Genomic DNA, 24,392 nt, shown 5'->3' with positions numbered 1-24,392 from the left:
TACTGATACTCACTTGCTGTCAGACATTAGATATGTTAGCGTTCTATGCTTCCTTTTTCTTCTCTGCAAAGTAAACTACTATGCCCCTTGTTTCTTTCACAGGGCCACTAAAAGGAACAAATAAGACACCTGTACAGAAGCCACATTGTGTGAATATAGCACTTTAAAGATTTAAAGGGATTATTAACATAGCTATCATGTTGACATTTTTACTCCATTTTACCAAACAAAGTCTGTTCTCTGCCTTATTTCCACTTGGAGTTTTATAGATTTACAGGTTACAACCTATAAGAACCTATAAGTTCTTTCAGTCTTATGAAATTTATGCCATTAATAGTAAGTTTACAAATAGAATTATTTTCAGTTTCTGACATAATGAAAGTGAAATCAGGGTCCAAGAAAAATAACAATTGCTTGTACTAAAGGTTTTCTATATCTTAGGTACACTGAAATGGGTACAAACTCAAAGGTTGATGGAAACAACATTGGATGTGACTTTTAATCACAGCTCTAAATTCATGTGTGTTGCAATCCTTGCCAATAAAATGGGGATAATAAACTCTAAACTTCTTAAAATCATTATATTCTATTAAATTGTACATAGCGATATTATAAAGAGTGTATGGGGTACTCACATGGTCAGTATTTAAGGAAGACATGCATTCAAGAGAAAAATGCGTATTTTATATTTAAAATGAATTTTTATTTTTTTTAGACAAGTGCTTTTGAAATATATACATACCATAGCAAAACATCTATCTAATGGGAAGCTGCTATATAACCCAGGGAGCCCAGCTGGTGCTTTGTGATGTTCTAGAAGAACAGAATTTCGAGTGGGTGAGAGGGAGGCTCAAGAGAAGACATTATGTATATATATAACTATATATATATAATTATATACATATATAAAAAAAGTATTTACACAGTGTTTTACAGCAGAGATCAACACAACATTGTAAAGCAATTATCCTCCAATTAAAAAAAAAACACAAATGTTTATTTCTGAATAGCACTTACCCATAATGTTAACCGATGAGAAATGAAATATATTTCTTTGACAACACTTTGTCGGCTCATTTAGTCTTTTAGAAGTACAATATTTATGATGACCCTCAGGAAATTAAAAGGTACGCTATTTCCAAATCATAAACAAAAATAATTTATGCCATCACAAACACAAAACAAACCTTTTGTGGGAAATATTTCTTGATCTGTTATTACCAACAGCAAGCAGACCTAAGTATTGCCAGGATTTGCAAGGGAGATCAAAATGTATCTGAAGTAAGCCAACTTGTAATTTTTTTCTCCTCTCAAAGGTTGGGTCATACATCAAGCAGTAAAACTTTTTGTGTTTCTTTTACCGTGTTCCACCCAAATCACACAGCCAAGTTTCAATACCATTATGCTGATCCAGTGAACTTCAAATACCTATCTCCTAATTTGGATTGATCGGAACATCTTCAAAACATCTGCCCAACTTGGTACACTGCCCAGGAAGTCAAATAACTTTGAGAAGAGAAAACAAGATTTATTGTTTAAGACAAGGAACTACCTGGAAAATTATGAAGTTTTAGTAAGACTATCAGTATTCTTAACTTTGCCAAAAGTCAGCCATGTGGAATGCAGTAAGAACTCTAGGCAGCTTTAAAATAAACTCTTTGATGAAATGCAATTATGAAACATTGTCAGCTGTCAGGATTGATATTTTTCCTTCCAATAATTTAAGAAGTCATCAGTGTCGGAAGTATGATTAGGAGATTTCCAAAACTCGCTCAGTTTTCCTACATGATATGGTCTGAAGGTAATGGGAAGGCCAACTCTTTCTCAGAGCTCTATCTCCCTTCCAAGATGGAAAGAAACACTTACAATTTGAATTTCTAAAAAGGTCTTGTAAGAATTTCCAAAGGGAAGGGACATAGAGCAAGGTAAGGGTGTAATATAGGGAGACAAACGAGGTTACTGCCAAGGAGCATTGAAAGGGAGCATTTTCCTTGAAGTCACCATTACTTGAATCCTATCATCAGTGTGTCAGACTTAGAGATTTGATCTAGGAGCAGTCTGGAAACCCACTTGCATCTCAGAAACTGACTCACAGGAACCAAAGCTCATAGACAGTTAACTGCTAAAACTAGATGCCATTTTAAGGTTGAAGTTAAGAATTATAATTGTCTGAGTATCCAGATACTTGAACCTTTCCTCAGTGCACTCTTTCCAGTCAGTCATATCCCAGCAGAAGTCAGATTATAATCAGATATTTGCTTTGAAGGACAGAATCTGAATAGAGATTTTTTATGCTGCAATTTGCATGCTTAAATTCATCACATGGGATGATTATTTTAAAATGAGTTAGTCCTTTTAGGAAGCAACTCTTTCAAGTACTTCTGGAGCCTCTCTCTTCCCTTCTATCCTTCTATAACTCATGTTGCTGTTAATTCACTAAGTTGTCTGACTCTATGACTGTAACCCACCAGGCTCTTCTGTCCATGGGATTTCCCAGGCAAGAATACTGGAGTGGTTGCCATTTCCTTCTCCACCTATAATCCATTCTTCATATAAAAACATCCTCTAGGAGCAATATCCCCTGAGTCACTAATAAACATAAACGTTAAAATCAACTTCTCAGGTAACTTATATCTCAAGAGGTGGGAGAGACAGCATTAAATCACAGACAACCTAAGGAGGAGGATAAAAATCAACAAGAAATAAGGAGGAAGAGACAAAAAGGACTGAAGATGTATTCTACTACTTCATACATTTAATAGGGCTTGCTTGCAGCTTGCTTCTGTTTGGGTATGAGCAGATGCCTCTGCAGTTTAAGCACCTGTCAAAATGAGTTCAAACTTGGAAGTTAAATGCCTCTTTGAAGTATGGGCAGTTCAGTTCAGTCACTCAGTTGTGTCCGACTCTTTGCAACTCCATGGACTGCAGCACTCCAGGCCTCCCTGTCCATCACAAACTTCCAGAGCTTGCTCAGACTCCTGTCCATTGAGTCAGTGATGTCATCCAACCATTCATCTTCTGTTGTCCCCTTCTCCTTCTGCCTTCAATCTGTCCCAGTACCAGGGTCTTTTCCAGTGAGTCTTTTCTTTGCATCATGTGGCCCAAGTATTGGAATTTCAGCTTCAGCATCAGTCCTTCCAAGGAATATTCAGGACTGATTTCCTTTAGGATTGACTGGTTTGATTGCTTGCAGTCCAACAGACTCTCAAGAGTCTTCTCCAACACCATAGTTCAAAAGCATCAATCCTTCAGCGTTCACTTTCTTTATGCTCCAACTCTCACATCCATACATGACTACTAGAAAAATCATAGCTCTGACTAGATGGACCTTTTTCAGCAAAGTAATGTCTCTGCTTTTAATATGCTGTCTAGGTTGGTCCTAGCTTTTCTTCGAAGAAGCAAGCATCTTTGAATTTCATTGCTGCAATCGCCATCTGCAGTAATTTTGAAACCGAAGAAAATAAAGCCTGTCACTTTTTCCAATGTTTCCCTATCTATTTGCCATGAAGTGATGTGACGATGCCATGGTCTTCATTTTTTGAATGTTGAATTTTAAGCCAGCTTTTTCACTCTCCTCTTTCACTCTTATCAAGAGTGAAAATAGTCACAAAGTCCACTTACTTGACTATTTTAGTAGACAAATTTATCCAATTTTTATTCTGAAAGTCATTATTATTTAATGCAAACTTAAATTTATAAATTAAACAAGCTTGGTTGCATAGCATGGTAGTTAAGACCATAGCTATAAGATGATCTGGCTTGAGTCTCAGCTCACTCAGTTCCTAGTTGTGTGACCTTCTCAAACATGGAGATAATAAAAGTACCTAACTCACAAAGTCACAGGAAGGATTGCACCAGAGCATGTAAAGTCTTGGCAGAGTGCCTGGCACCCATAAGCGCTCTGTAAGTTCTGGCTGCTACTGATGTTACCATCATTGCTATTGGTGATGCTTGTGCCAGATTCTCCTGATAACCTGAAAATCTTCCTACATTCTAGAAAACGATTTATTATTCTATGGAATAAAAACAACCTATTTCAGACCATCATCATCTCTTGCTTGGCCTCTTGCCTTAACATCTGAGAGTTCTCTTCTCAAAATTATACTCAGCTGCCTCCTGCACAGCTGGATAAGCAAGTTTTCTGACTTCAGCTTTTCAGTGGCCTCCCTACAGGGGTTCAAACCCATTAACTGAGTCCTTGTAGCCAAGCTTTTGCCATTCAACTCTTCCTTTTATAATACTTTGTGGCCCATTAACACCATCCACATTTAGTCCTTTATACATCGTGCTGTCTCTCACCTCTGTGCCTCTGCCCCAGTCTCTCTGCTGTTCTGAAACACACTCTCATGGCCCATCCATTGGGTTAACTCCTGCATATTCTGGAACAGTCAGTGTTCACATCCTCACCCTAGTTTCCCAACTCAACGGTTGGCTCACCACTATCCCCCAGAACCCAGAACAGTGCTTGGCACATTACTGACTGTCAAAGAATGAAGAGATGGAAAAAACAGCCCTCTGATAGGGTACTCTAGACAGAGAGCTGAGAAAATGAAGGCATACAAAAGCTTCTGTTTGCAGGTTCAAAGTACAACATTGGTCAGCGTGTACAAAACAATCTTCATGTATATGAACAAGACAGAATATTTAGCGCCATTTTGTTAAATCTATAGGTTAACATATTATCTTTGGACAAACTATTCACTGACTTGTTGAATTAATCACGTTATTATGGAAGGACAAATTATTCCAAATCATTTGTATATCTGATTTTTTAAATGCTTTTGGATCTAAAATTTAAAAAAAGAATGAAATAATTCCATTTGCAATAACATGGATGGATCTAGAGAGAGTCATATTGAGTGAAGTTAAGTCAGAGAAAGACAAATGTCATATGATATTGCTTATATGTGGAGTCTAAAAATATGGTACAAATGAACCTATTTACAAAACAGAAATAGAGTCACAGATGTAGAAAACAAACTTATGGTTGCCAAGGGGGAAAGAAAGGGGGGAGGTATAAAATGTGAGATTGGGATTGATATATACACACTACTATGGAATAAGGCTTCCCTGGTGGCTCAGATGGTAAAGAATCAGCCTGCAATGAAGGAGACATGGATTTGATCCCTGGATTGGGAAGATCTCCTGGAGAAGTGAATGGCAACCCACTCCAGTATTCTGGTCTGGATTCTGGTCTGGAGAATTCTATGGACAGAGGAACCTGGCAGGCTACAGTCCATTGGGTCGCAAAGAGTTGGACATGACTGAGCAACTTTCACTATGTAATAAAATAGGTAACTAATAAGAACTTACTGTATAGCACAGGGAACTCTACTCAATACTCTGTAGTGATCTACATGGAAATAGGATGTAAAAAAGAGTGGCTATAATGCATATGTATAACTGATTCACTTTGCTGTATAACAGAAACTAATATAACAGTGCAAATCAGTTATATCCCAGTAAATATTAATTTAAAAGTAAATAAATTTTTAAAAGAATAAGAAAAATTTTTAAGAGCTTTGGATATAATCATTTGGTTGACTTGAAAGTTTACAGTTTACTCATTTTAGTGAAGAATATAATTAAAAATAGTTAAGTATGGATTATATAATTAGTCATTACTGACTTACACATTGAATTTGTTCAAGTCAAAACAAGGTTTCTTTCTTTCTTTTTTTTCATACAGACAGCAGTACAAGCTCAAGCTAGTAGCAAAGAAATGAAGATTGCCATTTTTAGCTGGTCTTCTTCATACTTTCATATTATCATTTATCACTTAGATTCTGGACTTAGTACTTATCTGAAGTTTTTGTTGATATGTAAGTTTAAATTACTCTAATCTACTCTGTCCTGGCTGTACTGGCTTTGCAATGTTAACAGTGGTACAGATGGAGGGTTTTCTTTTTCTCAGCATGCTAAATAGTCATGATTCAGACAGTACGTATGGAGCAGATGTTAGGAGATAATTGTTCTCAGAGCAGTATGGTTATTGAGAAGTAACCAAATGCCTTATATGAAGGGGGCATTTCAGAGACTCGTACCCTCACTTTCAAGCAGTGTGGCTACAGTCAAAGCCACTGCTTCAGCGTGTGTAAACGCACCAGTTTAACCCAATTAAGCTTCTGAGAACTTTTTTGAACGACAAGTTAAACTTATTGCCTCTTCATTACTAACATGAAAATTTAATGTTAGTAAAATTAACATTACAAAGGATACTCCATTTTAGAAATGCAAGCAAAAAATGAAACTTTAAACACTGGGATAATAACCACAATTGTACATTTTAATCTGCTTTAAGAGAACAGAATCAATTCCTAGAACTTGTGTTCTACAATGCCTGGTTAAAGAAATCTCCCTTAAGCCTACTAAGAGGGTCTAACCTTGGAGTAACCTCATCTTGGTGAAAGATAGTAACTCATTTCTCTAGCATAATTAGAAAATACGTCACTCTGGATGAGAACATCTCCAAGAAGACTACATATTTCCACTTTTCAGGTCCATATTTAATTTTTTTTAAAAAAGCAATAGCGAACAATAGTGTAAGGAAGTATGGTGTAAAGGGAAGACTTTCAATCTCGGTTTTAGTTAGGTGAGAACTAAGACCCTGGCCCTGCTACTCACAAGCTATGTGGCCTCAGACAAGTCATTAGCATCCTTTATCTCAATTTCATTATCTGTAGATAAACATAAGGTTCAGTCAGTCAGTTCAGTCACTCAGTCGTGTCCGACTCTGCGACTCCATGAATCACACCACACCAGGCCTCCCTGTCCATCACCAACTCCTGGAGTTTACTCAAACTCACGTTCGTCAAGTCCGTGATGCCATCCAGCCATCTCATCCTCTGTTGTCCCCTTCTCCTCCTGCCCCCAATCCCTCCCAGCATCAGAGTCTTTTCCAATGAGTCAACTCTTCGCATGAGGTGGCCAAAGTACTGGAGCTTCAGCTTTAGCATCAGTCTTTCCAGTGAACACCCAGGGCTGATCTCCTTTAGAATGGACTGGTTGGATCTCCTTGCAGTCCAAGGGATTCTCAAGAGTCTTCAACACCACAGTTCAAAAGCATCAATTCTTCGGCACTCACCTTTCTTCACAGTCCAACTCTCACATCCATACATGACCACAGGAAAAACCATAGCCTTGACTAGATGGACTTTTGTTGGCAAAGTAATGCCTCTGCTTTTTAATATGCTATCTAGGTTGGTCATAACTTTCCTTCCAAGGAGTAAGTGTCTTTTAATTTCATGGCAGCAATCACCATCTGCAGTGATTTTGGAGCCCCCAAAAATAAAGTCTCACACTGTTTCCACTGTTGCCCCATCTATTTCCCATGAAGTGATGGGACCAGATGCCATGATCTTAGTTTTCTAAATGTTCTAAGGTGCTTCTGAGGGTTAGTCTCAAGCACATAAAAGGAACCCAATAATTAGATAGTATTATTGTTCATTCTATCATTATCTGCAGGCACTAATGGAATTTTAGAGCAAACAAACAAACAAAAACCCTAAAAGACAATAGAAAGAGAGGTACAGAGGTTTGAAATTCAAACACTGTCAAGGGCAAAGCAAGTGCTTGTGCAAGGAGGACAAAAGGTAGAGCAAGGGAATCCTGATAGAAACAGGGAACGTATACAAGCTTCATTAAGACTTTAGATTCAAATCTAAACATCATGAATAAAGAAAGTCTCACTTCAGTTCTTCAAGGGCTTCTCAGATGGCTCAGTGGTAAAGAATCTGCCTGCCAGTGCAGGAAATGCAGATTTGATCCCTGGGTGGGGATGATCCCCTGGAGGAGGAAACGGCAACCCACTGTAGTATTCTTGCCTGGAGAATTCCATGGACAGAGGATCCTGGCAGGCTCCATGGGTTTGCAGTGTCAGACATGACTGAAGAGCTGAACATGCAATCATTTCTTCAAAGTAGAGACAAGGTCATCAATATATAATGATTGATATCCCAACATAATTAATTTAACAATAAGAAAGCCAATGCTCAGAGAGATGGTACCTGACTTAATCACCCAGAAGCTTATTGCCCCAGCTGGAATTAGAACTTGCTTCTCTAGTAAGTTTCTTGAGCTTCTTTTCTTTCAGTCCCATGTTCGTCTCTTTCTGACATCCCTAAGAATCAAATTTCCTTTTCTGTTTTATGGATGCTGCTCTCAAAGGAAAACTATTTTCTTCAATCATCCTGGCCAGTGAGAAACCTTCACCTACTTCCACACCGGGCCTAGTAATGAAGTTCAGATAAAATGCCCTCCCAGCTCACATTCCTCGGATTTTTTGACATTGAGATAGCTGGTTACGGAGTTTTCTTCCCTCTTCAAGCCCCAATATTTAACCCATAAAAATTTGTTCAGCTACTCTACTATCACCACAGCCTTATATAATTCAATCTTGATTTACCTTTCTCAGTATTCTGAAATCAATTTCTCCAGCTGGCATTCAGATAAATTTGATAGTTTCCTAATAGCCATTGATTATTATTGCTTATCAGAGACAGAATGAGAAGTCAATCAGTTGTACACTACTTACTATATATGCATAGCTGTCAATACACAGGTATAAGTATGCAAGTTCTAGTATGCTTTAGATGACTAACTGTGATTTATGTTATCATTCACTATGTGCTTAATAATTGTCATGCGTGCATGCGTGTTTAGTCACTCAGTCATGCCTAGATCTTTGCAACCTTATGGACTATATGTAGCCCGCCAGGCTCCTCTGTCCATGGGATTCTGAAGGCAAGAATACTGGAGTGGGTTGCCACACAGGGGATCTTCTTGACCCAGGGATCAAACCCAGGTCTCCTGCATTGCAAGCAGATTCTTTACCATCTGAGCCACCAGGGAAGTCAAATAACTGTCACAAAGACTTTAAAATTAAAATAATTTTAAAGAAAATGAGAGTCTCTATTATCAAATGGCCCAAGCTTCCTCCCTTTCTCCCTCAGATATGCCCTGAGCTCCTAAAAAGGTTGAAGCATTGTTCTAGAAAAAAACCAAGATTGTTTTTCACGTTGCCATCAACCTGAGAGAAATCTGGATCAGTGTGTAAGTGCTGACTTAGCAAAATATGCTTCCTGTTCATCCCTATTCCTGATGACTCAGAGGAGCCAAACTGTGTTTGTGTTGCATTTTACCTGGCTTATAGATGACGGAACACTGTGGACCTTTGCTGAATCAGACTGTCCAGCATCTGAACCACTAGGGCGTAAGTGAAGCACTGATCCACTCAGATTGAAGAAGAAATTTAAACTTGGGAAGAAACGTCCTCAGTAATATTTCTTAATCATAGGGTTAGTGATTTATATCAAAATATGAATGTGGATAGCAGCAATATATAACAGTGCTTCTGACAATCTTGATGTTTAAGCCAGATTATTTATATGTATTATAGGTTTATACTTGTTTGCAACCTTGGCAAAATTTTCTTTTGTCTTATACTTTACAACAACATCATTTGCTTTCATTTACCCATACAACAGAGAGGCTGTAGTTCAAAATGTCTTTCAAAGGAGCCACATCCTTTAACAAACGTAAAACATGTGGAAGAATCAAACAGCTAAACTAAAAAAAAAAATGTATTTTTCAAGCTACTGACTGATATTGAAATGTAAAAAACATTCGGTTATAAGAATATATTTGCCTTCATTAAAACATTTACTGGGTTCATTTTGGTTGAATATACTGTTTCTAGCTATTGGAAAAAAACAGCAAAAGTGTTAATAGCTATAGTATTTATAATAGTAAAACCAGAGCTGACATTTATTTTGTGTGACTTATACAGGTTTAAGACTGATATTCTACAGATCAGAGGTCAAATTAACCATACCCTGATTCCCTCTTTAAATATATTTTTTTCTTTACACTTGAAAACAATGCTTATAGTCATCTATTCTAATATTTTATGTTGTGTTTTTGGTTATTAATACCTAAAAGTTCAAATTCAAGAGCATGTTCTTATGATGTATCAGCCATACATGTTATTTGCTCTTAACTACCTTTTTACTTGGATAGTTTTTGTGTGCAAGTGATCACAGATAGAGTTTATAATATAGTATAACAACTTTTAAAATTGCCTAAATTGCCTCCCTCCACTGAAAAAGCTATTTGGACAGGCCCATATGTAGTTTGTTCAGTATGTTAAAAATACTAACATCAGAGACAATTTTCTCATAAATATTTTACACTAATTTAAAATAGAATCTTAGCAAACCTTGTAAGAAAAATACCAACTGACAGTCTTTCTCAATTGAACATCTCTTCAAAGAGAATCGGAGAAGGCAATGGCACCCCACTCCAGTACTCTTGCCTGGAAAATCCCATGGACAGAGAAGCCTGGTAGGCTGTAGTCCATAGGGTCACTAAGAGTTGCGCACGACTGAGCAACTTCACTTTCACTTTTCACTTTCATGCATTGGAGAAGGCAATGGCAACCCACTCCAGTGTTCTTGCCTGGAGAATCCCAGGGACGGGGGAGCCTGGTGGACTGCCATCTATGGAGTCACACAGAGTCGGACACGACTGAAGTGACTTAGCAGCAGCAGCAGCACAAAGAGAATAATTGCAACTGTAAAGTATACATTGACTCTAACAAAGAAAATGGAAAATATCATGTGGCATGTTGGACTCAATTTTAGTTACATTCAGTAAAGTAAAAAAATTTTTGAATATATTCACATAAAGAGCAAAAAGCCAAAAAAAAAAAAAAAAAGCGTTTCCTACTAGGACTGGACTCTTATCTAGGTGGTCTGCAAAGACAACAAAAACGTAAAAGCCCACTAAAAAAAAGTCTCAGAATGTTATGAAAACCAGAGAATATAGTGAATAATACTGTAACAACTTTGTATAGTGACTGATGGTAACTGGTCTCATTGAAGTGATCATTTCATAATGTACAAAAATGCTGACTCTCTATGGTACCACTGAAACTAATATAATATGTTAATTATAGCTCAATAAAAAGTATAAAATCATAAAGCATAATTTGATTAGTCCTTTTTTTTTTTTAATTCCATAGCTCAGATGGTAAGAAATCTGCCTGCAATGCAGGAGACCCAGGTTCAATACCTGGGTCAGGAAGATGCCCTGGAGAAGGGAATGGCAACCCACTTCAGTATTCTTGCCTGGAGAATTCCATGGACAGAGTCTTGTGGGCTAGAGTCTGTGTGAATGCCAAGAGTCCAACATCTATGACTGAGTCACTAAACTAAACTCACTCACTCTTTTTTTTATCTCGCCAGCTCAAGAGGGGAACTGATTAAAATCTAGCAGGAAAACATTGTGCAAACATCAGATGATCAAGCCGTGAAAATCTTACCAAATGAAACAATTTAACTGAAAAACTTGCCCAGTGTTGAGTTTGCTGGTGAGCAGCTGCCACTCAGTTATGCATTCCCATTTGCTATTGAAACTGGGTCCAGATTCATTTATTTGAAACCAACAATCCCAAGCTCAAACTACCTCTCCCTCATGGATGAAAATAAATGAAAACTCCTGGTTTGTGTACCCTGGAACTTCGGATAGTCCCTCATCAGATGCCTGAAATTTTCCTTGCTCCAAATTTTCCTCTTTCAAAGACCACTTAATCTAATTCATCACAGCTAGAGTAGTTGAGACACATGGTCTAATGTACAATGATACTTTCTGGAACCAGAAGAAATTGCTCCTTTACTCCAATTTTGCTTGCTGCACAGATAGCTGTAATTTAGCAACTGACTCATTGAATGAAGTTTTAAAATATTCAAAGGTGGAAATAATGGGATTACTGTCCAGAAAAAAGACAGAAATAAAGTTGAATAAAACATCTGGAAATCTAGAATTTACTTTCAATGTCTAGAACCAGAAGAGTGGGGATTAAGAAGCATTGTGAAATAAATAAATACTTGGCAAGATGAGTTATAGTAATGGTGAGGTTGTGAATACCCTAGAAATTATAAAATTTTAATATGCAAAATAAATGATAATTATGGCATGGTCTAAAGTATAAGACAACTTAAACATCAAAGTACATTATTGATAATTATAAAGGTTATGGAGAGAAAGATATGATGAAGTTGTGTTGGTTGAGAGACTGATAAAATGACTGATTAACCAATGTAGCTAAAAGAAGAAAACAAGTTACATAAAAATGAGACTGAAGAGACCTAATTAAATTTAAAAGCTTTTGCACAATGAAGGAAAGTAAGCAAGGTGAAAAGGCAGTCTTCAGAATAGGAGAAAATAATAGCAAACGAAACAACTGACAAAGAATTAATTTCCAAAATATACACACAGCAGCTCATGCAGCTCAATACCAGAAAAACGAACAACCCAATCAAAAAGTGAGCCAAAGAATTAAACAGACATTTATCCAAAGAACATTTATCCAAAGACATTATCCATAAGATGGCTAATAAACATATGAAAAGATGCTTAACATACTCATTATTAGAGAAATGTAAATCAAAACCACAACGAGGTACCACTCACTGGTCAGAATGGCTGTCATCTAAAAGTCTACAAACAATAAATGCTGGAGAGCGTGTAGAGAAAAGGGAACTCTTTTACAGCGTTGGTGAGAATGCAAACTGGTACAGCCATTATGTGGAGATTCCTTTAAAAACTGGAAATAGAACTGCCATATGACCCAGCAATCCCACTGCTGGGCATACACACTGAGGAAACCAGAACTGAAAAAGACACGTGTACCCCATGCTTATTGCAGCACTGTTTACAATACCTAGGATATGGAAGCAACCTAGATGTCCATCAGCAGATGAATGGATAAGGAAGTTGTGGTACATATACACAATGGAATATTACTCAGCTATAAAAAGAATGCATTTGAATCAGTTCTAATGAGGTGGATGAAATGAACCTATTATACGAAGTGAAGAAAGTCAGAAAGAGCAATACCAATACAGTATATTAATGCATATATATGGAATTTAGAAAGATGGTAATGACAATCCTGTATGCAAGGCAGCAAAAGAGACACAGATGTAAAGAACAGACTTTTGGACCATGTGGGAGAAGGGGAGGGTGGGATGACTTGAGAGAATAGCACTGAAACATATATATTACTATATGTAAAATAGATGACCAGTGCAAGTTCGATGCATAAAGTAGGGCACTCAAAGTCAGTGCTCTGGGACAACCCAGAGGGATAGAGTGGGGAAGGAGGTGGGAAGAGGGTTTGGGATGGGGGGACACATGTGCACCCGTGGCTGATTCATGTCAATACATGGCAAAAAACCACCATGTTATTGTAAAGTAATTATCCTCTAATTAAAATAAATAATGTAAAAAAATGAGATTAGAGACACAATACGCTGGAGAGAAAAAAAACTGGAGGCTGCTAGGGCAAGGGTAGCATAATTAATGAGAATGTAGGAAAGATGAAAATACTGGAGTTTCTTGCTTTATAAATTTGACAATGCTGGATATGAAGCAGTTTTGAATGACACATGTAGCAACCTTAAAATGGGCAACTGCCATGGTGTAGCAGAAACACATCTGTAGCTTCTTTCAGGCTCTTCCTAAAAGAGCCAGTAAGGACAAGAAACTGTATGATCAGAACACTAAGACTGTTATTATGTAAATGTTGAAGTTACTAAAACTAATGGGTAAAAGAAAAAAGGGTGAGTTTGCTATTAATATACTCAAGGAGAATAAATTAATTCATTCTTTCAAATAACCATGTAACATTTATTGAGTCCCTTCTACTTTTCATTGACTCTGAATCAAGTATAAGAAATAACATAACTTTTTAGCTTAGAGATAAAGGTGGGGACCAAATTTATATGGAAGTAACATGGATATGAAAAGAAACTCAAAAGAATTTATTTCTTTCATCAATAATAAACCAACCTTAAAATAAATGTTAAAGAGTCTTCTCTAAATGGAAAAAAAAATAAAAATATATGGGAAAGGAAAGTCTCACAGAAAAGGCAAATATATAATAAGGACTAATGATCAAACAAGAAAGGAAGCCAGCATAAAGATTAAAAGACAAAAAATTATAAAAGCAACTATAACTATAATAAACAGTTAAGGTATAACCACAAAGATATAAAATAAAACATCAAAATCACAAAAAGTAGAGGAAGGGAGTAAAAACTCATATCTTATAGAGTATGTAGAGTATGAAATTAAATGACTGTAAGTCTGCAACAAGTAGATATAATTATAGATCAACATAGATGAATCTCATGCTAACCACAAATCAAAAACCCACCATGGATATAAAACTAAAAAAAAAGGAACACAAGCATGCTAACAAAATTCATCAAGTAATAAGAATAAAAAAAGGAAGAACTACAGAACAACCAGAAAAAAAGTAATAAAATGGTAAGTAAATACCTCACGGGTTTCCTTAAGGATCAACTGGTTTGCTCTCCTGCCTGTCCATATGAGTCTCAAGAGCCTTCTTTAGCTTCACAATTTGAATGTATCAGTTCTTCGGTGCTCAGCCTTCTTTATGGTCCAACTCTCACATCTGTACATGACTACTGGAAAAACCACAGCTTTGACTGTACAAACTTTCGTTGGCAAAATGATGTCCTTAAGGAAATCAACCTTGAATATCTATTGGAAGGACTGATGCTGAAGTTGAAGCTCCACTACTTTGACCACCTGATGTGAAAAACTGACTCCTTGGAAAAGACCCTGATGCTAGGAGAGATTGAGGTCAGGAGAAGAGGACAACAGAGGATGAGATGGTTGGGTGGCATCACTGACTCAATGGACACAAGATTAAGCAAAGTTTGAGAGACAGTAAAGGATGGGGAAGCCTGGCATGCTGCAGTCCAAGGGGTCTCAAAGAGTCAGATATGACCAAGTGACTGAAAATCAGTAACATCTACAAAGAACCTATTTCCAAATAAGGTTATTTTCACAAATGCAAGACCTGAAACCATAAAACTCTTAGAAGAGAACATAGACTGAACACTCTGAAAAAAATCATAGCAATACTTTTTTAGGTCCTAATGCAAGAAACAAAAGCAAAAATAAACAAAGGGGACCTAATCAACCTTAAAAGCTTTTGCATAGCAAAAGAAAACATCAACAGGATGAAAAGACAGTCTATGAAATAAGAGAAAGTACTTGCAAATGATGAGACTGACAAATGCATTGTTCCCTATCATCAAAATCAACCGCAAATGCTCATCTATTAATGCTGATCTTTAATAAGATTTTACATATTTCATGTTTGAAAATGAGTTTTTACAAAGACAGGTATTGCCAAATACTGATATCAATATACAAAAATATGATTTTAATTGAGCATATTCATTCCTTGGAAGGCATTTGTCAGTTAATTTTCTCTGGATAAATTTCTTAATCTACTGCAAAGACGCTTACTCCTTGGAAGGAAAGTTATGACCAACCTAGATAGCATATTCAAAAGCAGAGACATTACTTTGCCAACAAAGGTCCATCTAGTCAAGGCTATAGTTTTTCCAGTGGTCATGTATGCATGTGAGAGTTGGACTGTAAAGAAAGCTGAGCGCCAAAGAACTGATGCTTTTGAACTGTGGTGTTGGAGAAGACTCTTGAGAGTCCCTTGGACTGCAAGGAGATTCAACCAGTCCATTCTAAAGGAGATTGGTCCTGGGTGTTCTTTGGAGGGAATGATGCTAAAGCTGAAACTCCAGTACTTTGGCCACCTCATGAGAAGAGTTGACTCATTGGAAAAGACTCTGATGCTGGGAGGGATTGGGGGCAGGAAGAGAAGGGGACGACAGAGCATGAGATGGCTGGATGGCATCACCGACTCGATGGATGTGAGTTTGAGTGAACTCCGGGAGTTGGTGATGGACAGGGAGGCCTGGCGTGCTGTGATTCATGGGGTCACAAAGAGTCGGACACGACTGAGAGAATGAAACGAACTGTAGTCAAAGATGATTTAAATAACTCAACATCAGAAAATGGCTTTCCTTGCTTAACTAACAAATGAATGACTCAAACTTTCTATGGTTGCATCTTCATTTTCATTTGTATTTTTGAGAAGGAATTCTTCTATGATGCAATATTAAATTTTAGTTTTCTAATTTTTATGAATGCTATTTTCTTGTTAATTGGGAATACTATTGGTGAGTGCTCAGTTTGGTGATGTTGACATATTTTATTATTTTTGCAAAATCACGGTGCCACTGCTTTGCCAATCATGTGGTATGACCATACATGTTGCACTTGAAAGACTATAGAATTATAACTGTGTCACTGTGATTGGAAGTGCACTGAACAGCAATGCAAAGAGATGAGAGCATAACATACAGTCTCTGTGGTTGCTACTCTGTTTTGACATTAGAGTGTATGAATAGTCACTGGTGGATACATAAACAGATAAACATAAATAAAACTAATAAACTTTATTTTATAGTACTGAAATTTGAATATAATTTTCAGGTCAGGAAATATTCTTCTTTTGATATTTTTTAACCATTTCTAAGTGTAAAAACCACTCAGCTTAAAGACTCAGCAAGGACAGGCCGTATTTGGTTCACAGACCATAATTTCCCAGTCCTTGTTGGACAGCATAGATGTTTCATGCTCAAAGGCAAAACAGAGTGGGTTCTTCATCGGGAACTTCATGTATCCCTATAGAATTTAAGTTGAATACTGATAGCACAATATTCATTTCAGAAACATAATTTCATATAAGACTTGATGTAAGATGCATGATAAAAGTCAAACACTGAAATATTACTTGATGCACTCCTTAGACAGTGTTTCTTAACATGGAGCAAACACTAAGAGGTGGTGCTTATTATAAATGTATATTCATGTTCCTTTAATTTGTATCATTAGAAATCTACATGTTTCTTTAGCTATGAAGTTAGTTTCTATGTATATTAAATTTCAAGAACAACCTCCTAGATAAAGAGATATATTGGTAGGTATTATAAGAGATTAAATCAATGTTTCATGTTCATGATTGAAACCAGAGAAGTTTATGTGAGTATCTAATTATCTACAAAAGTGTTCTCAAAACTGACTGTAGCATAAGCCCATTTGGTACATCTCTCTCTAATGAATTGTTATGAGAGCAAAGGGAAAATAGAAAACTCAGTCTTACATGCATGCTAAGCACACACACATGGTATACACACAGAAACATACACATTGACACGCAATCTTGTCCAGCAGTAGGAAGCAATTCAATGTATCTAGAAAATTTTTATAAATTTCTCCTTACAGAATTTTATAAAATTTTATCCTTATTATTCAGGCTATAATTCCATATAGGACTTCATTTATGATTATCAGGAATTTGCATATTGGGAGGGCATTAGGAGAGAAAAGACTAATAATTCCAAATCTGAACTGAATTCATGTTTTCCCCAGAAAACTTTTCTTTTGGGCAAAATCTTTATTCCTTAAAACTCTGAAGCTTGTGCTAACTAGTGTGACCAAGACTTAATGTAAATAATTTTTCATTTAATCCTTAGACAATACAGGGATTCTGGAATATTCTCATTTGTCTTAACTAAAAGTTTTAACATTTTAAGATAGGTTCACACAAATCCAACTCCCAAATATAAGAAAAATAAATAATATTTTCTTAAAATATAACACAGACTACACAGTAACAAAGGCCAATAAAGATGACAATTTTTAAAATAATGCATCTGGGCATACCTGCTACTTGCTAAGAGCTTATATTTAAAGTCAAAACTGTAAGAGAATTATAATCTGAATTTTGAAAATTCCATAGTAGCCTTTTAAATGTAATACACACATTAATATAATGTGGAGACTTAAACACATTTGAGAAATCTGCACTCAACATTAAAAAGCAAGGACTTTTATTTATTGCATAAACAATACTGAGGCAATAGCAAAAATTTTTTAATGAAAAAATATATAAAATCCCACTACTTTAACAAATGAATATTATTATCCATTTCTCAAGTCAAAATGCACTCATTCTTCTCACATAGTGGGGATACAAGTTTGTTTCCTTGAGAAACCAAGAATTTTCTACATTGCCTCATCATAGTTAAGACTCATTTATAGTAATGGAACAGGTCTTCCACAAGCCTCTTACGCTTATCCCTCAGAGGGCAGACAGAATGGAAATGACAAACACAGAAAACTAAGCAAACTGATCACTTGGATCACAGCCTTGTCTAACTCAGTGAAACTATGAGCCATGCTGTGTAGGGCCACCCAAGACAGACAAGTCTTGGTGGAGAGTTCTGACAAAACATGGTCCACTAGAGAAGGGAACGGCAAGCCACTTCAGTATTCTTGCCTTGAAAACTCCATGTACAGTATGAAAAGGCAAAAAGATAAGACACTGAAAGATGACAGGAGCAGAAGATATCAAGAAGAGGTGGTAAGAATACACAGAAGAGCTATATGAAAAAGATCTTCACAACCCGGATAATCATGATGGTGTGCTCACTCACCTAGAGCCAGACATCTTGGAATGTAAATTCAAGTGGGCCTTAGGAAGCATCACTACGAACAAAGCCTGTGGAGGTGATGGTATTCCAGCTGAGCTATTTCAAGTCCTAAAAGATGATGCTGTGAAAGTGCTACACTCAATATGCCAGCAAATCTGGAAAACTCAGCAGTGGCCACAGGACTGGAAAAGGTCAGTTTTCATTCCAATCCCAAAGAAAGGCAATTCCAAAGAATGCTCAAACTACCGCACAATTGCACTCATCTCACATGCTAGCAATGTAATGCTCAAAATTCTCCAAGCCAGGCTTCAGCAATACATGAACCATGAACTTCCAGATGTATAAGCTGGCTTTAAAAGAGACAGAGGAACCAGAGATCAAATTGCCAACATCTGCTGGATCATCAAAAAAGCAAGAGAGTTCCAAAAAAACAACTACTCCTGCTTTATTGACTATGCCAAAGCCTTTGACTGTGTGGATCACAATAAACTGTGGAAAATTCTGAAAGAGATGAAAATACCAGACTACCTGACCTGCCTCTTGAGAAATCTGAATGCAGGTCAGGAAGCAACAGTTAGAACTGGTCATGGAGCAACAGACTGATTCCAAATCGGGAAAGAGTACGTCGAAGCTATATATTGTCACCCTGCTTATTGAACTTATATGGAGAATACATCATGAGAAATGCTAGGCTGGATGAAGCACAAGCTGGAATCAAGATTGCCAGGAGAAATATCAATAACCTCAGATATGCAGATGACACCACTCTTATAGCAGAAAGTGAAGAGGAACTAAAAAGCCTCTTGATGAAAGTGAAAGAGGAGAGTGAAAAAGTTGGCTTATGGTTCAACATTCAGAAAACTAAGATCATGGCATCTGGTCCCATCACTTCATGGGAAATAGATGGGGAAACAGTGGAAACAGTAGCTGAGTTTATTTTTCTGGGCTCCAAAATCACTGCAGATGGTGACTGCAGTCATGAAATAAAAAGATGCTTACTCCTTGGAAGGAAAGTTATGACCAACCTAGACAGCATATTAAAAAGCAGAGACATTACTTTGTCAACAAAGGTTTGTACAGTCAAGGCTATTGTTTTTCCAGTGGTCATGTATACATGTGAGAGTTGGACTATAAAGAAAGCTGAGCACTGAAGAATTGATGCTTCTGAACTGTGGTGTTGTAGAAGACTCTTGAGAGTCTGTTGGACTGCAAGGAGATCCAACCAGTTCATCCTAAAGGAAATCAGTCCTGAATGTTCATTGGAAGGACGGATGTTGAAGCTAAAACACCAATATTTGGCCACCTGATGCAAAGAGCTGACTGATTTGAGAAGTCCCTGGTGCTGGGAAAGATTGAAGGAGGGAGGAGAAGGGGACGACAGAGGATAAGATGGTTGGATGGCATCACTGACTCAATGGACATGAGTTTGAGTTAACTCCAAGAGTTGGTGATAGACAGGGAGCCTTGGCATGCTGCAACCCATGGGGTCACAAAGAGTCAGATATGACTGAGCAATTGAACTGAACTGAAGTCAGTAGGTGTCCAATATGCTACTGGAGAAGAGTTGGAGAAATAGCTCCAGAAGAAATGAAGAGGCTGTGCCAAAGCAAAAATAATGCCCAGTTGTGGATGTGACTGGTGATGGAAGTACACTCCAATGCTGTAAAGAACAATACTGCATAGGAACCTGGAATGTTAGGACCATGAATCAAGGTAAATTGGAAATGGTCAAACAGGAGATGGTGAGAGTGAACATCGATATTTTAGGAACCAGTGAACTAAAATGGACTGGAATGGGCAAATTCAATTCAGATGACCATTACATCTAGTACTGTGGACAAGAATCTCTTAGAAAAAATGGAGTAGCCCTCAATGTCAACAAAACAGTCTGAAATGCAATACTTGGGTGCAGTTTCAAAAATGACAATGATCACTATTCGTTTCTAAGACAAACCATTCAATATCACAGTAATCAAGTTTATGCTCCAAACATTAATGCAGAAGAAGCTGAATTTGGACTGTTCTATGATGACCTACAGCTTCTGGAACTAACACCAAAGAAAGATGTCTTTTTCATCATAGGGAACAGGAATGCAAAAGTAGGATGTCAAGAGATACCTGGAGTAGCAGGCAAGTTTGGCCTTGGAGTACAAAATGAAGCAGGGCATAGGCTAACGGAGTTTGGCCAAGAGAACACACTGGTCATAGCAAACACCCTCTTCCAACAACAAAAGAAATGACTCTACACATGGACATCACCAGATAGTCAATACTGTAAACAGATTGATTATATTCTTTGTAGCCAAAGATGGAAAAGCTCTAAACAGTCAGCAAAAACAAGACCAGGAGCTGACTTAGCTCAGATAATGAACTACTTATGGCAAAATTCAGACTTAAATTGAAGAAAGTAGGGAAAACCACTAAACCATTTGGGTAGGACCTAAATCAAATCCCTTTTGATCACAGTGGAAGTGACAAATAGATTCAAGGGATTAGATCTGATAGACAGAGTGCCTGAAGAACTATGGACAAAGGTCTGTAACACTGTACAGGCGGCAGTGATCAAAACCATCCCCAAGAAAAAGAAATGTGAAAAGACAAAATGGTTGTCTGAGGAGGCCTCACAAATAGCTGAGAAAAGAAGAGAAGCAAATGGCAAAAGAGAAAAGGAAAGATATACATATCTGAATGCAGACTTCCAAAGAATAGCAAGAAGAGATAAGAAAGCCTTCCTCAGTGATCAGTGCAAAGAAATAGAGGAAAGCAGTGGAATGGGAAAGACTAGATATCTCTTCAAGAAAATTAGAGATACCAAGGGAACATTTCATGAAAGATGGGCTCAATATAGGACAGAAATGGTATGGACCTAAAAGAAGCAGAAGATATTAAGAAGAGGTGGCAAGAATACACAGAAGAACTGTACAAAAAAGATCTTCAAGACCAAGATAATCACAATGGTGTGGTCACTCACCTAGAGCCAGACATCCTGGAATGTGAAGTCAAGTGGGCCTTAGAAAGCATCACTATGAACAAAGCTAGTGGAGGTGATGGAATTCCAGTTGAGCTATTTCAAATCTTGGAAGATGATGTTGTGAAAGTGTTGCACTCAATGTGCCAGCAAATTCAAAAAACTTGACAGTGGCCACAGGACTGGAAAAGGTCAGTTTTCATTCCAATCCCAAAGAAAGGCAATGCCAAAGAATGCTCAAACTGCCACACAATTTCAGTCATCTCACACGCTAGAAAAGTAATGCTCAAAATTCTCCAAGCCAGGCTTCAACAGTATGTGAACTGAGGACTTCCCGATGTCCAAGCTTGATTTAGAAAAGGCAGAAGAAACAGAGATCAAGTTGCCAACATCCTCTGGATCATCGAAAAAGCAAGATAACTCCAGGAGAAACATCTACTTGTGCTTCATTGACTAGGCCAAAGCCTTTGACTGTGGATCACAGTCAACTACGGAAAATTCTTAAAGAGATGGGAATACCAGACCCCCTGACCTGCATCCTGAGAAACCTGTATGCAGGTCAAGAAGCAACAGTTAGAACTGGACATGGAACTACAGACTAGTTCCAAATTGGGACAGAAGTATGTCAAGGTTGTATACTGTCACCTGGCTTATTTAACTTAAACGCAGAGTACATCATGCAAAATGCCAGTATGGATGAAGCACAGGCTAGTATCAGGATTTCCAGGAGAAATATCAATAACCTCAGATATGCAGATGACAGCAACCATATGGCAGAAAGCCAAGAGGAAATAAACAGCCTCTTGATGAAAGTAAAAGAGAAGAGTGAAAAAGCTGGTTTAAAACTCAGCATTCAAAAAACAAATATCATGGCATCCTATTTCATCACATCATGGCAAAGAGATGGGGAAACAATAGAAACAGTGACAGACTTTATTTTCTTGGGCTTGAAAGTCACTGCAAATGGTGACTGCAGCCGTGAAATTAAAAGACACTTGCTCCTTGGAAGAAAAGGTATGATGAACCTAGACAACATACTAAAAAGCAGAGATATTACTTTGCTGAAAAACGTATGTATAGTCAAAGCTATGGTTTTTACAGTAGTCATGTATGGATGTGAGAACTGGATCAAAAAGTTGAGTGCCAAAGAATTGATGCTGTTGAACTTTGGGGCTAGAGAAGACTCATAAGAGTCCCTTGGACTGCAAGGAGATCAAACCAGTCAATCCTACAGGAAATTGATCCTGAATATTCATTGGAAAGATTGATGCTGAAGCTGAATCTCCAGTACTTTGGACACCTGATGCAAAGAACTGAATCACTGGAAAAGACCCTGATGCTGGGAAAGATTGAAGGCAGGAGGAGAAGGGGAAAAGAGAGGATGAGATGGTTGGATGGCATCACCGACTCGATGGACAAGAGTTTGAGCAGGCTCCGGGAGTTGGTGATGAACAGGGAAGCCTGGAGTGCTGCATTCCATGGTGTAGCAAAGAGCTCGACATGACTGAGCAACTGAACTGAATTGGTAGCAATAGTATTGAGTAGGTGAATTCTAAAATTATTCAGCAGTTTTTGAATGTTGGATAATGAGGTTAATTGTTAAAAATGTATTCAAGCAAGAGCCAACTGAAGGGAAACCAGCCATGTGTTACTAATCTTTAAATGGAGATTAGGGTTAGGTAGGAGATAACTTTCCATATTAGGTGAATATACCAGTAACTTTTGTCAGAACACTTACTAAGCAGTTAGTACGGCACTGACTATAAGTTGTTCCATACCTCTTTTCCTCTTCTCCTAGGCATACAGGTAGATTACATTCTTATCTTTCCTTACAATTAGGTTTGGCCACATGACAGAGTTTTGGATAATAGAACATTAGCACAATCTATGCGCTCCACTTCTATATCAGCAAATCAGGCTTCAGAGAAGCCAACTTCCATGATCTTTCTCATGTTTCCATTGGAAGGAGACAACTATACAACCTTGGAAACCATGTCTTGAATATGACAGAGACTTCCATTAAGCTGGGTTTCTGAATGACTGAGTGGATTGAAACATTTCTTGCTTTCCACTAAGCTGGAATAGCTCAGCACTGCTTTGTGAGCAAGAAATAAACTAGTTGTTCAAACAGTTATAAATGTTGTGGCAGCTACTATTACCCTATTATGATGTAATTGGGGATATAGGCAAAGAGGAAGTTGCGTGTTCTCCCTTTCTTCTTTCCAAGACAAAACTGCTAGCACTCTTGTCTGTACCACCTCTGATTTCACTGTCATTACCATTTCTAGTTTCTATTTGAGCCTGTAGTCGAGTCTAAAGCCAACGACTCTATGATCTCCTAGCTATACAAAAACTGGGTGAGGCTTATCCAATTTCTATCATCACATCTAAAATGGTAAAATAATCATTTAGTCCTGTAGTCTTAGTTCTTCTTAACTGACAACTCCAATAATATAAAACCATGTATATCAACGTTCTCTAAAACAGAATGTATCAGAACTGACTGAAACCTCCAAAAGTTCTTGGTACATCTGCAGATATAGTTCTATCTAGGCCAGGCTGCTATTACATGAGATTGTTTTAGCAACTGGAAGATCCCCTGGAGAAGGAAATGGCAATCCACTCCAGCACTCTTGCCTGGGAAATCCCATGAATGGAGAAGCCTGATAGGCTACAGTCCATGGGGTAGCAAAGAGTCGGACACGACTGAGCGACTTCACTTTATCCATTTTATTAAAATTAAAGGCTTGAAGAAAGGCATGCTGCTCCTGCAGTTTCAGGAATGTCTGATCTTTTGCCGACAATAACAGACGTCATGGTCTGTAGCCCACCAGGCTCCTCTGTCCTTGGAATTCTCCTGGCAAGAATACTGGAGTGGATTGCCATTTCCTTCTCTAGGGGATCTTCCCAACTCAGGAATTGAACCCAGGTCTCCTGCATGGTTGGTGGATTCTTTACCATCTGAGCCACCAGGGAAGCCTGCCAACAATAACACTGCCATGTAATCATGCCTATTATCTGCTATATCT

General features: G+C 37.7%; 1 protein-coding gene across 2 annotated transcripts in view; it reads right to left on the bottom strand.

Moving 5' to 3' along the window:
• The window catches only part of CFAP299 (cilia and flagella associated protein 299), a 697,792-nt gene that overhangs the window by 271,848 nt on the left and 401,552 nt on the right, over positions 1-24,392 (bottom strand). The gene's annotated exons all lie outside the window — the stretch shown is intronic.

Source organism: Capricornis sumatraensis, chromosome 7 (assembly GCF_032405125.1).
Source record: "Capricornis sumatraensis isolate serow.1 chromosome 7, serow.2, whole genome shotgun sequence".
Lineage (NCBI taxonomy): Eukaryota > Metazoa > Chordata > Mammalia > Artiodactyla > Bovidae > Capricornis > Capricornis sumatraensis.
Note: the sequence above shows the minus strand (reverse complement) of the source record. Positions and strands in the feature narration are given on the sequence as shown.